Source organism: Bombus pyrosoma, linkage group LG5 (assembly GCF_014825855.1).
Source record: "Bombus pyrosoma isolate SC7728 linkage group LG5, ASM1482585v1, whole genome shotgun sequence".
NCBI classification, from domain to species: domain Eukaryota; kingdom Metazoa; phylum Arthropoda; class Insecta; order Hymenoptera; family Apidae; genus Bombus; species Bombus pyrosoma.
This window is the reverse complement of record NC_057774.1, coordinates 9,246,332-9,264,366: the sequence shown is the minus strand read 5'-3', so window position 1 is coordinate 9,264,366 and position 18,035 is coordinate 9,246,332. Positions and strand designations below refer to the sequence as shown.

The 18,035-nt window shown below is 41.0% G+C and overlaps 1 protein-coding gene and 1 long non-coding RNA gene across 4 annotated transcripts in view; both read right to left on the bottom strand.

Annotated features, from left to right (window-relative positions):
* The window catches only part of LOC122567350 (nephrin), a 293,118-nt gene that overhangs the window by 197,155 nt on the left and 77,928 nt on the right, over positions 1-18,035 (bottom strand). The window contains exons 2-3 of one of the 2 annotated variants that reach the window (XM_043725738.1): positions 11,096-11,212; positions 10,843-11,017 (exon numbers count right to left, since the gene is read on the bottom strand). The exons of the other annotated variant lie outside the window; for it this stretch is intronic. The gene's annotated coding sequence lies outside the window, so the exon portion shown is untranslated. The remainder of the gene's footprint in view (positions 1-10,842; positions 11,018-11,095; positions 11,213-18,035) is intronic. 2 annotated transcript variants of the gene reach the window in all.
* Positions 405-7,651, bottom strand: LOC122567373. 2 transcript variants are annotated; one of them, XR_006316758.1, is made up of 4 exons: positions 7,469-7,651; positions 2,395-7,357; positions 1,272-2,314; positions 405-1,150 (listed from the first exon to the last, which is right to left on the bottom strand). It is a non-coding gene; the product is annotated as an uncharacterized LOC122567373 (long non-coding RNA). The 2 variants fall into 2 exon arrangements; XR_006316757.1 differs by having other exon boundaries at positions 405-2,314.

Sequence of the window (18,035 nt, the reverse complement as noted above, 5' to 3'; positions counted from 1 at the left end):
GTGGCTATGAAATGAAGTAAAAGGACGTGGCGGTTAATAGTTGGCTGGGAGGGCGGCCTGTCGCTCTAAAAGCAGCCAGTTAATAGCCGGAGAAAAGCTGTCCCGTGAAAATTTATAATGACAGGGAGCCGACTTTCCTGGCCTGCTGAGCTCGCGCGAATCGTAAGGAGATTTTTTTTTTATTAAACGTGTCTCGCGTGAAAGATGACCGCGTATCGAATATCGAAATACGGTTAATCAACCTGTAAAAACCACGAATCGACGTTCTACCGTCGTATGATTTATTTCGTCGAAATAGACACTGTTATTTTTTCCTTTTTCTTTTTTTTTTTTCTCTTTTTGGTTGGTCGAAGATTAACGATTAAATCGATCGTATCAGCAGCATGGTTATCGGTGTCGGGAAAAAGCCTTGTTGGATCACGTTGTGGATTGATGGATCTTTGGTTCTCTTATGAATTTTAATAGGTCATAAAATGTATCATTTTTTAAAGTTATTTTCAGTACGATATTTAAGTCGATATTTATTGGGAAAATACGTGATACCTCTTTTAATTCTTTTTTATCTTATTTTTTATAACGTCGATCGCAGAGTTTTATGTTGCATAATATGATTATATAATATTATATTTCCCGTTTATTTTTGTTAATTCGTACATATTCATAATTTCTTTCGTACGGCTTTAATATGGCTAATGTATTATTTAAAATTCATAATTCCTTCTGATGTTCGTTACTGATTTCTGTATTATTTCATTGCAATTCTAGCCACATTTCCTGTCAGTTAATGTGGCTGAATTGTCACATTCGAAATATGTAACAGATTTATAAAGGAGAAAGATGAATTAAAACGTTGATGGTAGTGGGGAAAGTGGCCTTGAGCGGCAACAGACTTTGAGCAGACTGTAACTAACGAGTCGTGCCAAATACAACAGTGTTTCTGTGAACAAGTCAGTCACTTTAAAGCTCCAGTCTCTTCCTGCTCTCCGTGCCTCTTTCACGCTACACTCTCATCACACATTGTCTTCCTTCAAGAGCACTCGTCCCGATATGTACACACGTCCGGTTAACGTTTCAACGTGCATGCATACGCACCCCTCGAATTCTTCCTCTTTAAACGACGAAGTTTCCCTCGAAAATTTCTCTTTGCTAACTATATTACGAAAAACAGGAAGTTAAGTTTCCATGTATACACTTTGCGTACATCTTGCAATATTCTCTCATGAATTTTAGGATCTCCAACAAATTTGGAGGTCGTTTTCGTACGAACATACCTTGGAATTTCTTCGCTGTATTTCTTATGCATATGAAAAATTTGCTGTATCTCTTTTCCGTGTATTTTTTCCTGTACTAGTTGTTTCCTGGTATTCTTGAACAAGTTATTAATAAATCGACAAGGCACCGAAATTTTCATTGGAAGATATCTTAAAATACATTCACTGTGTAAAGTTCCCTTATGTAAAGTTTGTTCCATCTTGTCGTCGTCAGTTTTTCCGTTCTCACATTCCAATTATTTCTTTTTGTTTCCTTCGTTTAATGAATCGCTATGATACCAAAGTTTATACATCTGTCCAAATATTTCCTCCGTTTAAACATATCTTAAAACAATATTCATTATATCCTTGTGTAACTTCAAGCTATCCAAATTAAATTGGCCAAACTGAGAAGATAAGAACTCAGAAACTGAAGAAGTTAAGCTCTCGCAAAGCCTACCTCGAATTGGAAATCCACCTCTCTTGGACATCCATCATGCTCTTGAAAAGCAAAATACACTCGGTCGCGTACCACACAGAATTTCTTATTTACACCTTCGATTTATGTGCGCACATCTTAAACGTCGGCACGCTCAACGAGTTGCGCGCGTTCGTAAGAAGCAGAAGGCATTTCGGAGCACGTAATCCCGTTCATGAGCCACAGAAGCTATTGTTCCCTTTAAATCGAGTGCTGCCTTTGTGCACAGGCCCCAGGATTTTATTCTAAAGCCACGAATGCTTCGCAATCGGCGCGTAGAATTGATTAACGAGCGGCTTGCCAATGGATTTCCCGGGCCAGCGAACGCTCGATCCCCAGAGTGAAATTGCGTAACAGATCGTGTAATTGTTAAGCTTCGGTGAAATTTTCCACCTTGCAGTCTCGCCCGTGTGAAACGATACTGTTTACGAAACGTGGCACGTCTCTAATTATTGCTCTTTGCTCGTCGCTATCGTCGAGTTTCTTTCCAAAAACGTGCCACTCACGAATCAAAGTGGTCAGCTTCACCTTTTGAAATTTTAGGGTCAAAGCACTTGACCGATGCTTATCTTTAAATTGCGGATTCCTATGCAAATTCATATTCCTGAGTATATGATTAGAAAAGTAGAACAACGTGGTACAAAAGTACAAAACTGTTTTACTTACCAAGTACTATAGAAAGCATTACACTTTGCACATTTTACGTATCTTTTCGCGTTGGATGCATTCTGTGCAATCTTGAACTTTGAAACATCCTGTAAGTGCATATATTATCTTCCATAGTCTCGTCAATTTTCTCTGCGTTTTGTCGCAACTCCGCTCTTTGAAATTTTTCCTGCTAAAGCGCTTGTCATTTATGTCTATCTTTGTAGGACCTCACAAAATTTTTCTACTTTTTGTTTCGTAGAATTAACCGATTTTGGCAAATAAGCGACTCGAATTCTACAGCGGTGGAATCCTCTTTTTCCCCGTATCTCGACTGGCTTAGTGTCAACATGAGAATAAAAATGTTGGACGTAGATAGGATAGAAGGTTCTTACAGCGAGATCGTCGGCGTAGATGTAGAATGACGAATGTTTGAAGAAAGCGAGTGTCGGTAAAAGAGAACGTGAGGTGAATTAACGTGGAATTTTTTTCCAAGCTTGACGTTAAGCGGACGAAAGAATTAACGGGTGACGAGTGTCGGAATCTTCGAGATTAAAGATCGTGTTTAAATTAAAAGAATCCGGACGGAGGGACAGGGGTAGAGCTCGGAATTAAAACGTCCTCGCGGCGACAAATTTTCGAGAAGGTACAAAGTAACGCGTGTTTATACTTGGAATTCCTTTATGAAATGTGGAGGAACGTGCTTTTTAAAATTGCTAGTTCCTCAGAAAGTAAATAGTCCTTCTGTTGAAGCCTGCGTGGAATGCAACGTGGGCCTCGATACGTAGTACGAACGTAACGAAAGAAAGTTTGATGGCGTAGAAGAAAAATAAACGATGGAACTAATTTTTGTTACACGAAGCTTCGTCAAGAATTCTCAGGAAACACATCTAGAACTTTGCATAATTATAGAAAGTACCAACACGTCGGTCTAACAGTTGAAAACACGATTGAAGAACTTTCCCATTTTTAAGTCCACTCATAGAAATTTGAATCTAGATCCACGCGTAATAAGCCGATTAAATCAAACACACAAATCTATATCTACAAATTATTCATACAACCCCAAACATTGTTTCCTTTCTAATAACCCACCCCGTATAACTTAAAATACACAGCGGTCAGAAAAAGTATTGCCACGTCTCTTATCTCGAAACATTCTTTTATCAGCCATTGCATTTGTTGAGGTTACAGAGTAATACTGTTAGCGTGCGGATCTGGACCAGCTCAAATTATTATTTCATTCTTGTACTTTTCACTTCTGTATTTAAAATATATTTTTCTACTTTATAATTTATCCACGCGTCTCTCTCTTTATACGTCTAACAACCTCAACAGCATTTCATTCTCGTATGATTAAATTTTTGCCGTGTGAATTTAGTCGTGTGAGTATCACTAAACGACACGAAATTTAATACACTTGGATCTAGTCAATTAACACGTAAGTGCTATAATATGTGAATACAACAATGCTGTGCCTTGTATTTTATCTTACTTTATACATTTTATAATTTATTCTGTCGCAAGCATAATGCAGACCTAAAACCGGAAACATAATCCCGATAGTTACCTCCGCGGAGATCTACGAGAGAAAGCAGAGGACTAAATTTTTCCATGGTAAATTCAGTGAAAGAGGATAAAAGACAAAAGGACGAAGTAGCCAAAGGTAGTGGCGAGCGGTTCTCTCGCGTCCACGTCATTTACTCGTTCGTTTTGCTCGGTTACGAGCGCGTCAGGCTGGCGAGTACGTGACCGACCGATGTTTTCGCGAAAATACGTTAAACGCTTGTTATCCATCCGCGCCTTTGGCCGACGATCGCGTGACAGCCGGCTTTTATCCACGGTTCGAGTCGTGTCGACGCGTTTTCGCGCGGTTTTACGCCGCGTGAGCATCGCGCCTCTCTATCTGCCGTTCGCTCGAACATCGCCGTTTTTACGAGCACGCTCGTCGATAGCGGCGTTTAGATCTCGTCAGCGGGATTTCTGTTTATGTGCTGAATAAATTTCGTCGTTCATAGGCGATCGTGGCGTTTAGAGGTACGTGGGAAGTTTCATCGGTCACAGGTTGGTCCGTGGTTCGCAGAGTATTGGCTGTTGATGGCGATATTTTTGGCGCAGAGTAGGAGGTTTTATGGCAAGGGAAATGAAAGTTGTGGGTGTTTGCTGCATAGAGGAATTTATGATGAGAGAGATATTCAATCTTCATTTTGATCGAGAATCCTATCAAGATCGTCATGGAGAATTAATTGCGTTGAATTCGTTGCTTCGACCCAGAGGTGGACGTTCAAAGACTTTATTAGCGCGGATGAAGAGGATTAGCGAAGAATAGAACGAAGCAACTGAGTTGTAAGAGCGTTTTACTGGTGTTGAAGTAAATTTCTTATGGAGTAAGTTTGGCTTTGTTCGGCAGAAAAACTGTCCAAGATATTCTACAAATACCTTTCTTTCGTACATAAATTTAAACAAAATCACAGGTTTATACGTAGTATAAACTAGTATAGTGTAACTGAAAGTATGACAGATTCTCTTCTAAATGTCTCATATACGATGTTTCCGTCGCGTCAGATTATTGCCTTTCTTTTCTACTGCCGCGCACTGAAACTCCAAGTAGAAACATACCGCCATAACCAGACAACGAAAGTAACATTGTATTATCGAATTCAAGCCAACATACACACATTTTCCATTGCGATTTCCGTTTGAAAGAAACATCTCCTCTACACTACAAGGTAAGGCAAAGAGGTAAAAACAGAGAACGATATCAGATAGCGGATAAAAAGGTGGATGACAATCGGTCGATGTCTCCCAGTGTGCCGATAAAATTTTCTCGCACGCTTTACAATACCCGAACGTAAAAACTGATTGGTCGTCTTCAGAAAAAAAACCTTCTGAATATCCCTAGAGTGCACGGTCCTATCTGCAACTTCGTCGCAACGATTCTCGAAACTCGAAACACGGGATAGCCGAGAATAAGCAAACTTAAACCTGCTGCTATCCTCAGATTTATATGTTGCTCTTATTTCAACGAACAAAAAGAATACTTAACGTCTAGAAGAGGATGTACTAGATACAATGTAAACGAAGATTTAACGTACGTCCAAAATTTCGACCAGGAACCATATAAACGCCGACAAGAACTTTTCGCAATTTATAAATCAATTTGTCAAAATAACTTGTAATCGAACTTGACATATTTTTTAACACGTTACTACTGACTAATTGTTTTATACGAAAGCTATGTTAAATTTGTGATGGATGAAGATACAAGTTCACTCGTGACCGGTGAACAATGTGTTAACTTTGGAAAAATACGAACCGGTTGAAATTGTTGAAAAGGAAGTAGCAAAGACGAAACGTTGCTTCTCCGTTACGATTGTCGCAGAAACTGTGCAACGAACACGGACGAGAATTCTGGCGAACCTACGACAAACCGCATCTTGCCCATAATCGACATTTCGGCGAACCATCGAAAGGCATCGCACGTACGTGTTACAGTCTGTGCAAGAGGGTTGCTGTTCTGCCTATGCGTACACCGGCCCTGGGGCAAATAATGGCCAGGCATCCGAGTAGATTGAATGCAAAACAGTAGAGGCATCGAGTGATCGCCCAGATCCCCGAATGCTCGAATTCGACGCTTCGTTTCAGTGTTCGATTCGAGCACCGACGCTCGATGTCCCTCTCCAATCGTGAACTTCCGCCATTCTACCTCACACTTTCGTCCATCGAACTATTCACATGGTTAAACCTTTTTCTTCTCGTTTCTTCGTCGCGCCAATATTGTGATATTAACGAGAGTTCGCGGTTATTACTTTATCGTTTATCGCGGCTATTACGAGAAATTTATACTGAAATTCCATTGGGTTCTCTTTCCAGAAATACAATTTCGTTAACCTCGGAATTTAATTGCGCAGTCGGTTATATTTAGGATGTTACCATACAATTTTGGGATATTCCTTGATGTTTGTAGAAGATTACATTAGATGTAATTAAAAATGACATTTAGATGCATAGATATTTTTTCATAGATCAATTTCTTTCTTCGTTTCGTCTTTCTGTATGTAGACAAAGAAAGTCTGACTGACGAACGCTGTCACATGTTACCTATTACTTGTTTCTAAAGTAAAAGAACATCCTGAAATATGATGTCGTTCACGTTTTACGAAATATCTTCTACAAACATCGTTCTCGTTTTTTACACTCAACTGATAAAAGCGCAACAATGAGCCGACGTGTCCTACGCACCTAGACATACGTGTATGTGATTTCGCCTAATACAACGTAACGTATAATTCTCCGCAAACGTAAAAAAGATTCCGAAATACTCTAGCGACGCTTACTTTCGTGAAATACAGTTTCACGAACGTAATTCTTCTACCACACGCTCGCCTAGTAAAAGACCGATAATCAGCCACACGTCGAATAAACCAGCCAGTAAAGGGAACTGAGTGATTCGAGACGGAAAAAGCAGGACAAGGAAGAAACCCTGAAATTTCGCAGTGATACTCGTCGTCACGAAATTATACGTTGCCACAAATGTAATCGTCGTGTCACTCGCCTAATAAAAAACCAACAATCGGCTCACACTTCAAAGAAAGCGTCGCTGAGAGGAATTGAGCGAGTCGAAATCCACTCTCGTCGTTCATCATTGAAACCCTCGCTTCTCTTGGGTCACAGGTCCGCGTGGACGTTAAAAACGGCATGAAATCGACATGTACGGTCGAAGGGAACAATAATTTATACGGCACGGGACGGATTATAAGATCGGCCGGCGGGACGTCTGCCTTTGTGCGGCCATATCCCGGAGCCGCTCCTTTGTTTCGCCGCCTCGCTTAAACGCTCCGACGTGCACACCCTCTGCATACTCGGTGAATTCATTAGCGGCTAGGTAATAGGGGCGGTCGGGATAGATCGGACCCACACGGACGGCTGCTAATGAATAAAACGGCAGGAATCTTTCGAGTCTCGAGGTGAAAGGAGAGAACCCCTAAAAAAGCAACCAGCGAGTTAATTTCGGTCTTTGTTAATTGTGCTGAATTAGTAATTGAAACGTGTATCATATGTACAAGTGGAATTGACGTGTATTGAATCTACATACTCAGGTCGATTAATATTATCCTCACAGACATCAGCATGGCATCAGCAAAATATCGGTTCAGTCGTCCAATATCTTCGCGAAAAATACTTTGTCGAATACTTTGCCGGCACACGTCGATGATCACGATCTGCGTACGTTTCGGTGCGATTCGAACATAAATACGACGGGAGATGCTTAACGATGGATTCTGAAAAATGTACTGAGCTCGTTAAAGATTATACTCCTTTATACGACCAACCAAGTAAACATATGATGATAATGACTAAAAAAAAAAAAAAAAAAAATGAAAGATAGAGACAGAAGCAACATGAGTTAACATATATTTATATACATGCTTGAGTAAAAAAAAACATACATATTATACGTCATATCAAAACAATGCCGATACTAAACCGTTTCGTGTCGGATACGATTAATATAAATCCATCTTCATGTGGTTACAAAATTACCTTGGTCTTTGGTTAATTTCATACTTCTTTCCTCTTCCAATTTGTAAGATACAAAGTAGTATTTTAGTTTGATTTAATTTCTGCCATATCGAGCAATATACAGAGTTTCTTTCCTAGTTTATAATGCACAGATTTTTGCAGAATGGGTTGTGCGACAGAGCAAAGATAAGTAGAAAGAAAAATTTATAGTTGTTTACTTTTACAATGGTATATTCATATTTAATTTTCATCATATTTAATGATTCTAGTATTAATCATTTTTCCACATTAAATGTAATATTAACCTTCGAATAATTATCGATTTCGAAAGGTATGCATATGGCATCCGTATGAGATAACGTGTTCAATTTGACGAACGGTTAACGCGCTTTTTATTTGCTACCGGACTAATTGTAATTATAATATTAATTACCATTTTACTCGAATTGTTCTTTCCGTGTTATTACGTCGCGCAGAGTAAAATCCTAATTTCGATCAACTGTATTGAGCGTTCATGGATTACACAAAATCAGATCTCCTCGCGACGAAATTATTTTCTTATCGTAATCTCACCCTACTGATCCTTCACACCTGTTCGTGCAGATCGTTCTCTTATTTCGTTGGAGCCTGTCAAAAAATGCGATCAGTTCTGTCCATTAATTCTGCAGATTCGATTTTCCGGCCGGCTCGCGAACTCTCCCGTTTGCCAGTCGGTTAATATCCTATCGAACTTCAATAAAGCTTCTCTTTATAGCTAAACGATTTCGATTTAACTTCGTTCGTACTTCGTCTCGATGCTTCTTTTTCCGTCTCGGTGCCCTGGAATGCTCGCCTTGGTCAGCTAACGACGACGAAATCGCGAGAAACGCTCGCTGGAACCGTCTCTTTCCTGCGATCCTTCCAGTATATCATTACGAGTAAAGAAAATATCGAAGATTCCAGGAACGAACAATGTTTCGCTTCTTAATATTGAAAGATCGCAAATCCGTAATAAGGTTTGTTTCCGGAATTCCTTACTCCACGGTATTTAAAAATTTGCAGGATTGTAAATTTGAAAGTATTCTGAATCTCTAATAAATTTTATTTGTCAAGCTTCCAAGGTAATGATTAAATGGTGCCAACTTGAAGGTAAGAGAATGGTAGAAGAAAGTATTAGAGTATTGATAAAGCTATATAAATATGTCTGGGAATGTTTACTTTTCGGTATTAAAACGTTACAAATTTGTAAATTTAAGTATTGCCCGACTCCGTAAAAATTTTCCAGCGAGTTTCACCGCGTAATACTTCGATCATTTCACTCCCCGTCAGATTCAATCTCTTACTCCGAACTCCCGACGAATTTTAATGCGCCAATAGCGTACTTACGTCACGAGCCACGAACAGAGGATGAATTCGGCTATTCTTCGAATCTTCATCGGTCTACTTGAACTTTCGAGAGCTAAGAACCTTATGTTAATTACTTCTTACGCTTCTTTAACTCCTGTGCTCTTTGGTTCGAAAGTACCCGAGAACTAGGACGATAAGATCGCAGATAGGAAGGGCAGGATTTATGCTCGCGGTTCTAGCTACTTTCGTATTCCTTCCACTCTTCGAAGAACCCATCGTTCGTTTCTTTTTCCTCGGTAATTAGGCAAGATGCTGTACCGTAGATTTCCACCGGATGATTCGCGTTTAAACGGATTTACGGTTGCGCCAGACGATTCGCGTTTAAACGGCTATGTGAAATTAGCGGAAAGTTGCAAGAAATATCGTATTTACGATGATAACGTCAGTACTTTAGTTGCATAGCGTATTACAAGTTGCACAATTAATCCAGAATCATTCGAAATTCCAGCTGCGTCATCAACTAACTAGGAACGAGGCGCAGCTAAGTATTTGCAAGCGAGTTTTACTCGCCATAACTTAACATCGCAGAATCCTATTAGCTTAAGAAACTTGTTTGGTTAAGATTTTACTCGATGTAAATGCCAGGCTTGCCGCGCAACTCTTCTAAACGTGAATTATTTCATTAAAACCAGTCTGATATTCATCTTTGCGTCTATTAATTTTTAACGCCCCGTTCGACGTAAATATCAAGCAAAAGTTATCGTTAGAAGACTGTGCTTCAATTAACGTGATAACAACGATTCAGAAACGCGTCTGTATGGGGTAGATAAACTCTTGCGCCTCGTCTCAGAGCGAAACTTTGTCGAATAAGAAGCTTTGTATTAATTATTTTCACGATCCCTTCGTTGCCAACAGCCTTGCTGAGCTTAGAAACGGAACGTGGAATATTTTCTTACGAAAATTAATTCTTCTCGTAAAAAGATTTCCATAATATTTATGTAACGTGGGCGTGATAAAATTAGGAAGTGAGCGAGAATGACTGGAAGGCAGCCAGCGAAACGTAGCGAGACGTGTGAGCACGTGATTTAAAACAACGTGTTACTTATAAATACGTGGTATGCGTATATTAGGATGTCTTCCTTACAAAATCGTTTTACAAAAGGAATTTATTATACGAAGAATTTAAGAAATTTGTTTACTTTTATCTTCAGTTTCAGGAAGGATCAATTTTTGCGAGATCATTATGCTCAACTTGTGTTAGATTATACGCAGCACCAGTATGAGTTACAGTTCTCCCATTTTTTCGTAGCTCTCATGTAAAATGGTCGACATCGAAACTCGATAACGAATATTATAACACACCCACAGATACCTGTATACATATATTTATATTTCTCGCTGTATACGCTGTTACTCTATCAGTACACATTTTGTTATCGTAGTATTCGTTATTAACGATCGTAAAATAGCGCACCAGTTGAGATTTAATTACACAATAATAGCTGGCGCATCGTTGCACTCTGCCGTCGTACTTTTATTGAAGGGCCGTATGGGTTAATTTAATAAAAGGAGGCCAGCCGCACAGCCAGGGAAATTAATAGCGTGGAAAATACAAAATACCTCTCAGCGATTATATTAATTAACCGCAATTAAAACACGTTTCGTCGCTTCGCCGAGAGTTTTTCCTGCCATCTCAGCCCGGTCTCTATTTGGACAATCGTTCGGCGAAATGAAATTTCAACGTCCATGATATTTTGATCGCCCATATCCCTCGACAAGCGGCAATCGATAAAACCTGCGTGTAAAATCATTGCGAATTTAATACTAGAACTTTAATATTAATCTGAATAGAGAGTACAGTCTATATATATACATATATTGTAAAGTTGTAGAGTTATATCATCAGTCGTCGATTCACGACTACTATTTAACTGGTAGATCATTGTGTAGTCATCGTACAGAAAGGTCTGATTGTCTGAACCAGCTGTCCCTGAAATTCAAAAATACGAATTAATCTTTTCGTAAGTACGTGTGCATTTAAAGTAAGCCTGAAAACATCAAAACAAGAGGTACTATTCTCATTAATTTCTGATTTGACTGGCAAACGTTATCCTGCAATCTCTAATTACAGGGTTATATATTATATATATGTGTGTGTGTGTAATTTGATTAGCGAGGGCTATCTACGCGACCATAATTGGATAGTTGCATAGCAATCCCTAATTCAATTAATTCACTTAATTATTACTTTTACGTCCGCACATAGTAATTTGTATATTATAAATATAAATATATATATTTATTTTATATGTATGTCCGCCGATTTCTTTAAATCCGTTAAATTTCCCCCGTTTTTCCTCCCGTTACAAAATTTCTTCGCATTTGTTTCTTCTAGACTATTTTCCTTCCAAATATTTATAAATGTATAAATAAATCTTGTGAAAAAATTAAGTGAACAGGATTATGGTGAAAGTTTAGACTTGTCCGGGTTGTGGACCAGTAATTCTCTTTATATGCACGAAGTTTGATATCCCAACAACGGCGAACCATTCCTGTCCGTATCATAAGATCCATTCAGCACTGCGAACAGTCTTGTAAGATCCAAGATTAATCTTCCAACTATATAAGCCGGCTGTTCCAACGACCGACCTCCGAATTTAATACTAGGTAACCAGTTATGTTGATTGAAATACCTCCGACTAACGAACTGGTCGAATAACTCAACACCTCGGTTACTATTAATTCGATTTTCTTCTTACGTCACACGTGTCACGAGGAAATACGGTTAATCCTCGAATAACCCGATACTCGTACTATAAGGTTCGTACAATGTGACCAAAAATTATGATGAAACTTTGATTTTAGTTAGTTAGTTTAGAGTATCTCAATTCTCTAAGACTTCGCTGTCGGCGTCACTGACACGATCTAACGAATTTAGACTATTCATAACAGAAAGATATCCGATATCTTCGTGCGTTTTAACGTTACGATTGATGCAAAAGTTTTATACGTTAATGCTTCGAATTAAACTACATCATTTTTATTGCTTAAATGAGGATCAACCACGCTATTTTGGAATATCCTGAGTTCCCCGTTCGATTTTTTTTTTAAACAATCAATCTGAATTTATGAAAAATTTAGATCGGTCGGAATATAATCTACAAATATTTGGAAAACAATATAAAAATTGCAGATAGTATAACTTCGCGGAATTAGGTTATGAATTTGAAAAATTTTTAAATACAAACTCGAGTAAAATTTAATGAAGTTCAACGGCGGAAAAAAGTTGGAGAAGAGAGAATCGATTCATAAGTTGGCATCGTTTGTCGCGCGTTCAGAAGTTTGCTCGCGGAGGCAGCTCACGACAACCGGAAGTTGCTCGATCGTTGACACGGTCGCCTCGATTTGCACTGCCAGTCACCCAGCGATCAAATATTATTCGATGCTGTACGAATGTACCGGCGCGTTGTTGGCTGACGTTACGTTGTTTGATTTACGCTCCAGCTGGGTTTCAGGGCACTGAATGACGTTCGAGAAGTCAGAGTGCGATTGTGTCATGTGTTGCGGCCCAATCGACATCGTAAATTGCGTCTAAAGAAATCGTTCGATCTCGCACTAAGCTAATCGGTGAGTCTCTCACATCACAAGTAGGTACATAATTAACATTCAATACCGAAAAGAATTTCTTTCGATAGGAACTTCCGTCATAAGTTCATTACAAAAATTATTTTCTACGATCCAAGAAACATTCGATCATAGAAGAGTTAAACATCAAGAAGCAAGTCTAGCGTAAAAATAATCACCTCCAAAAATCGTCCGATATCATCCAGAAAAATCTGCATCTCAGAATAAAAAATATTTCTTCCACACACTGAATCAATGTTAGCGACTATCAAAAATGGGGGTAAGTGGCGGACGACGATGTCGTGGAGGGCGGTCGTTTACGAACTAGAAATAAAAATGGAAAAGGAAAAACGAAGGTAGGAAGACGAAAAAGGAGAAAAAAAGGAGAAAAAACTGGGATTTCCCCAGTGGTTTGTGGAGTACGTCTACGTGTTGTTCTCAATTAAAGTTAATTGCTCTTGCTATTCCCCGTTTCTTTCGGGGACACTTCTCGCGCAACGCGGATTTTCGTTCGCCTCGCGGCGAGCGTGAACGTACATCGAGGAGCCGCGGGTTAACGTGGTCGCGACACTTCCAACTCGTTAGACGTACAAAAAAAACCGACGCCGGTACAAAAGCCTTTACCGCGCCTTTGCGACGCTATTTTCTTTTTTTTTTCTTTTTTGTCCTACTACCCAGCCATTCGTGTACTGGTGCAAAACCGACTCGTATGCAGCCAGTCGATTCTCCGTCCTGCTCGTTCGCTTTCCATCCATGGTGTACACTGCGTACAAAATACGAATAAATCTTTCAGGGTTGAACGCGAGCTCGCTTAATTGAACCCGTGCCATCTGCATCGTGTTGGAATTATTCAGTTCCCTCCATTACGACTGATCTCGCCAAACAATGCTCGACCATAACTGTCTTTAGCTCTTGCTCTGTACCAGGTGGATCTTGCTTTTTGAATTAGAACGCTGTGCTTTGATATGATACACGAGGATTTGATTAGATAGAGCGTGATTTGATACGTAGTTATTGAGTTTGATGCTACGTATTTTGATTTGGAATTTATCCATTGAAATAATATACCACGTGTAGTAATTTATATACAATCTCTACGTTGATTGCATCACGAACTAGAACATTCGATCATGTTCTTACCAGAGTAGTATTTTGTAATGTTCTATAAATACTATATTATATAAATCCTCGCATTCATTAATTCTACCACTTCATCTAGTCGTTCGAGAATATCCTGCGGGAGCTCTTCTAGACTCGCGTCAGAAGGAAACAAAACTAAACGCAATACTCGAGAACCACCCCTTTCACACAGATATATCATCTAACTTGGTCTGCGTTATCCTAGCACCTAAATTAAGGGGACCTATACGGATCTCACTGATGAACTTTACTCAATTCATCAACAGACCTTGAAACAAACGTACAATTTTCTTTCCTGCATTCGACGTTATAATTTTATTAAAACAATAAGTTCAAGATAGCCTTCGGAATACTGAAAGCAAATTTGAAAATTCCCAGAAGTACACGAATTACTCAATTCATTAACATAAACCTACCAACGCACGGCAAATGTACTTTGCAACATACGTTTCATTTCTCTTTCTCCTTTTCTTTTCTCTCTTCCACTTCCAAAATTTTATTCAAACAATAGATTCGAGTTATCCTCCACAGCCCTTAAATCCACTCTAAAAGCTCCAAGAAACACGCGAATCACCTATCTTATCAATCCAAATCTATTATATACATACTAGATTATCAAACCCTAAATGTAACACACTTTTCCTCTCCTCTTCCTCCTTTTCTTCTCTCTCTTCCGTCTCATGCCACAACTCTATTTAACTAATAAATTCTGCTTACTCTCTACAACTCTAGAAGCCAACTTGAAACCTCCCAAGAGACACGCGAATCACCCAGTTCATCAACTCAAATATACTTATATACACACTAGATTATCAAACCCTAAATGTAACACGCTTTCCTTTCCCCTTCCTCCTTTTCTGTCCTCTCTACCGTCTCACGCCACAATTTCATTCAACTAATAAAATCAAGATACCCTGTACAGCCAAGCGAAACTAAAAGCCAAGCTAAACGCCCCAAAAACACACGAATTACTCAACTCATCAACTCTAACCTACTTATACGTACACCAAATGCATTTCGTGACACACTTTTCTTTCCTCTCTTCAATCTCGCAGCAAAATTTCATTCACATAATATTTACATTCAAGTTACCCTGCACAAGCCTAGAAAGCCAGCCAGAAAAAGTTTCAAGAAACGCTCGAATTATCCAGCCCATCAACTCAAACCCCTGCACACAAACTCGTGGAACATACACTAAAATCGAGTTTTTCCCCAGTGGTTTGTCCCGCAAACGAGGAGGGCAGTCTGGACAGCGACATAATCTCCCTGGCCGCGAGAAAAGACACAACTGTCCTCCGTCCCCAACGTCCGCAACGTTTTACCCCAAACTACTTTTCCATGGGCGTGTGTCTAGCCAGCCACGTCATGCTAGGAAAAGGCAGTTTCCTGCGCGGGTGACGCGTCCAGGCTGGTCTTTCCTCGTTTTCTTGTCGCGAAGGGTCGTCGCTCGCGACATTTTTCATTAAGAAAGGACGGCCGCGTAAACGACGAAAGGAACGTGATCGGCAACTCGGTGACCACCATAAAAACATCGATAAATTCAACAGGCCGCGCGGTACGTGCGCGGAATCGGTCAGACAGCGACGTAATCGAGTTCAGTTTCGATTTTCTTCCGTCCATTTACGCGATTACCTAATACCATTGCTCCCTTCCTCTTCGTGACCGAATCGGCCTCGCCGGTTCCGCCGGTCATTTCCGCTTCGGGCACAATAGGGAGAGGCGATGGTGAATGGAAAATTTTCGCGTTCGAGTACCGGCGCTTTTTATCGGCTGCAATTTCGAGAAGTGAGGAGATAGTCCCGATTGAGAGACGGGGCACGAGATTGAATGGGGAGGGTGATGAGTGAATGAAGGATGTTTATGTATTTAGGAAATGTGCAAGTGTATAGAATACACGTGATACGGACAAGCATAAGAGATATTAAGGGAATGGGAATTTTGGCCGATTATTTATCGTGAGTGGAAATCGTGGAATTGAAATCGCTAGACGCCTGAAATTGCGGAATTAGAGTATTCCTGATACACTTAACAGTACCCCTTAATATATGCGTATAATATATATGTATCTTATTATTTATAGTATAGTCTTTATAGATTGGGATTAGGTTTCCAATGTCTTTTTTTTTATACGCAGGGAAATCCTCATGGACGCCCCCCGCTCTTCTAGGAAGCAGCGGGGTAGTGTCGGACTTTACCGACTAAAACCCCACGGTGGACCGTTCAGCTGGGAAGCCGCGAGACCTCTTTCGAATTACTACCGGAACACTCCTGCGTCTTCTCCTGTCCGAGGGAGTTGTTCCTTTGTTAGTTCGGACATTGGGAGGGACCACCCCTCTCAACGCTATCCCCTGGGCCGTCCTTCGGCGCGGAACCCTGCAAGGATGGGAAGTTTTCACCTTCGCCCGCTCTGTGCGTTCCTTTACGAGCATGACGCCTCCGCAATATGAGCAGACTGCGAGAAACTCTTGTTGCCCCTCGGCATCGTTTTCACAATTGACGAGGAGTCCAATCTCTCGTCAATCGCTAGCCGTAGAATGCGACCGTGTCTACTATATGTCCTGTGAGCATCCGAAAGGACAGCGGAAGCCCTCCGCGATTCCTCCAAGCCTCCCAATTTGGCAGGACCGATCAAACGGCCCGGTGGCCACGGACCTGGTCTTCGGCGAGTACGTCGGAGCGCCACCGCTCTCACGTCACTCGTCTAGCTTCCCCCCGAACGTCTCGAGCCGCCTGTACACTCGTCGAAGCACCAAGGCCTGGAGCTCGAACGGAGGAGACGCCGTCAGGACGGTCGCCGACGCATACGATATCGTCCGGTATTCCCCAACGATCCTGATGGCAGTCGTCCTGTGAAGCCTCCCCATCAAGAGTAGACTGCGACGACTTGTCATCAGATCCCCTGGCCACACCGGAGCCCTGTACAGGACCCGAGAACGGATGACTCCCTCATACAGTCGGCACACTCCGACTTCTGCCCTACCGATATTCGGCAGCAGGCCACATAAAGCGTTGGCTGCTATCGTCACTTTGGGAACCAGGAGCTTGAAGTGCGGCCCGAACGTCCATTGACTGTCGATAGTGAGGCCAAGATATTTTACCTGAAGCCCTATCTCAACCTCCTCCCTGCTTATGTCCAAACACAGACAGGGAAGAATTCCCATACGTCGGTAGTCGTAAAACCATATCGCCTCCGACTTGGCTGGGGACACCCAATCCATCCAATATCCAGAACCGTCTTATCCTCAAATCCACATACTTAATTATTAACTAAATTAACCCTCGAATCGTCCACGATTCTCCAGTCTCAAATCTCCAGTTCCAGTTTACATCAACATATGTCAACAATAACTCGTAACTACTCTTCGGACGAGTCACAATAACGTAACTACCTCAGACCTCCTCCCAAACTTCGTCATCCCCTACAACCTATCTCCGTCCAAGGTAGATTTTAACTGTACGACCAGCGCTGTACTCGTTTTATGAATAAAAATTACCTTCCATGTACCCCACTGAAGAAAAAACGAAAGAAGACCTGAATGCGACTAGCCGAGAAACCTCAGAACCAACCAACTAATCGTAAAATGGAAAGGGAAGAAAAGAAGATTGAAAGACAAAGAATTGGTGGAGCGAAAGAAATAATCAAAAGGTTGATAGCTAGGGGCTGGAAACACAAGAGGTGACAGGCTTGAATTAAGAGGGAGGAAACGGGTTGTCGAGTGTCTTGCAGGGTAGATCGAGTAATTGCCGCGGCCTAGTTTCCGGCCGGCCGAAGAAATCAATCAACCGGCGACGCTGGTGTTACGTAATTATTACGGGGGTTGCGAGAGGGTGAGAGCTCGTTGACCGGCACGCTGTTCCCCGTGATAACGCGGCCGATATTGCCCCAGCCGTAGTCGGGGTGTCTATTGAGCGAAGTGGCACAAAGCGGGCAGCGCATTTATGAAAGACGAACCGGCGTCAGTGAGATTGCGTATTTCGGCCTCGCGTGCCAACCGGTACGCTGTTTCCGGGGGCCTCGTTATTAACAACCCGGTTGCACGGATAGGTTA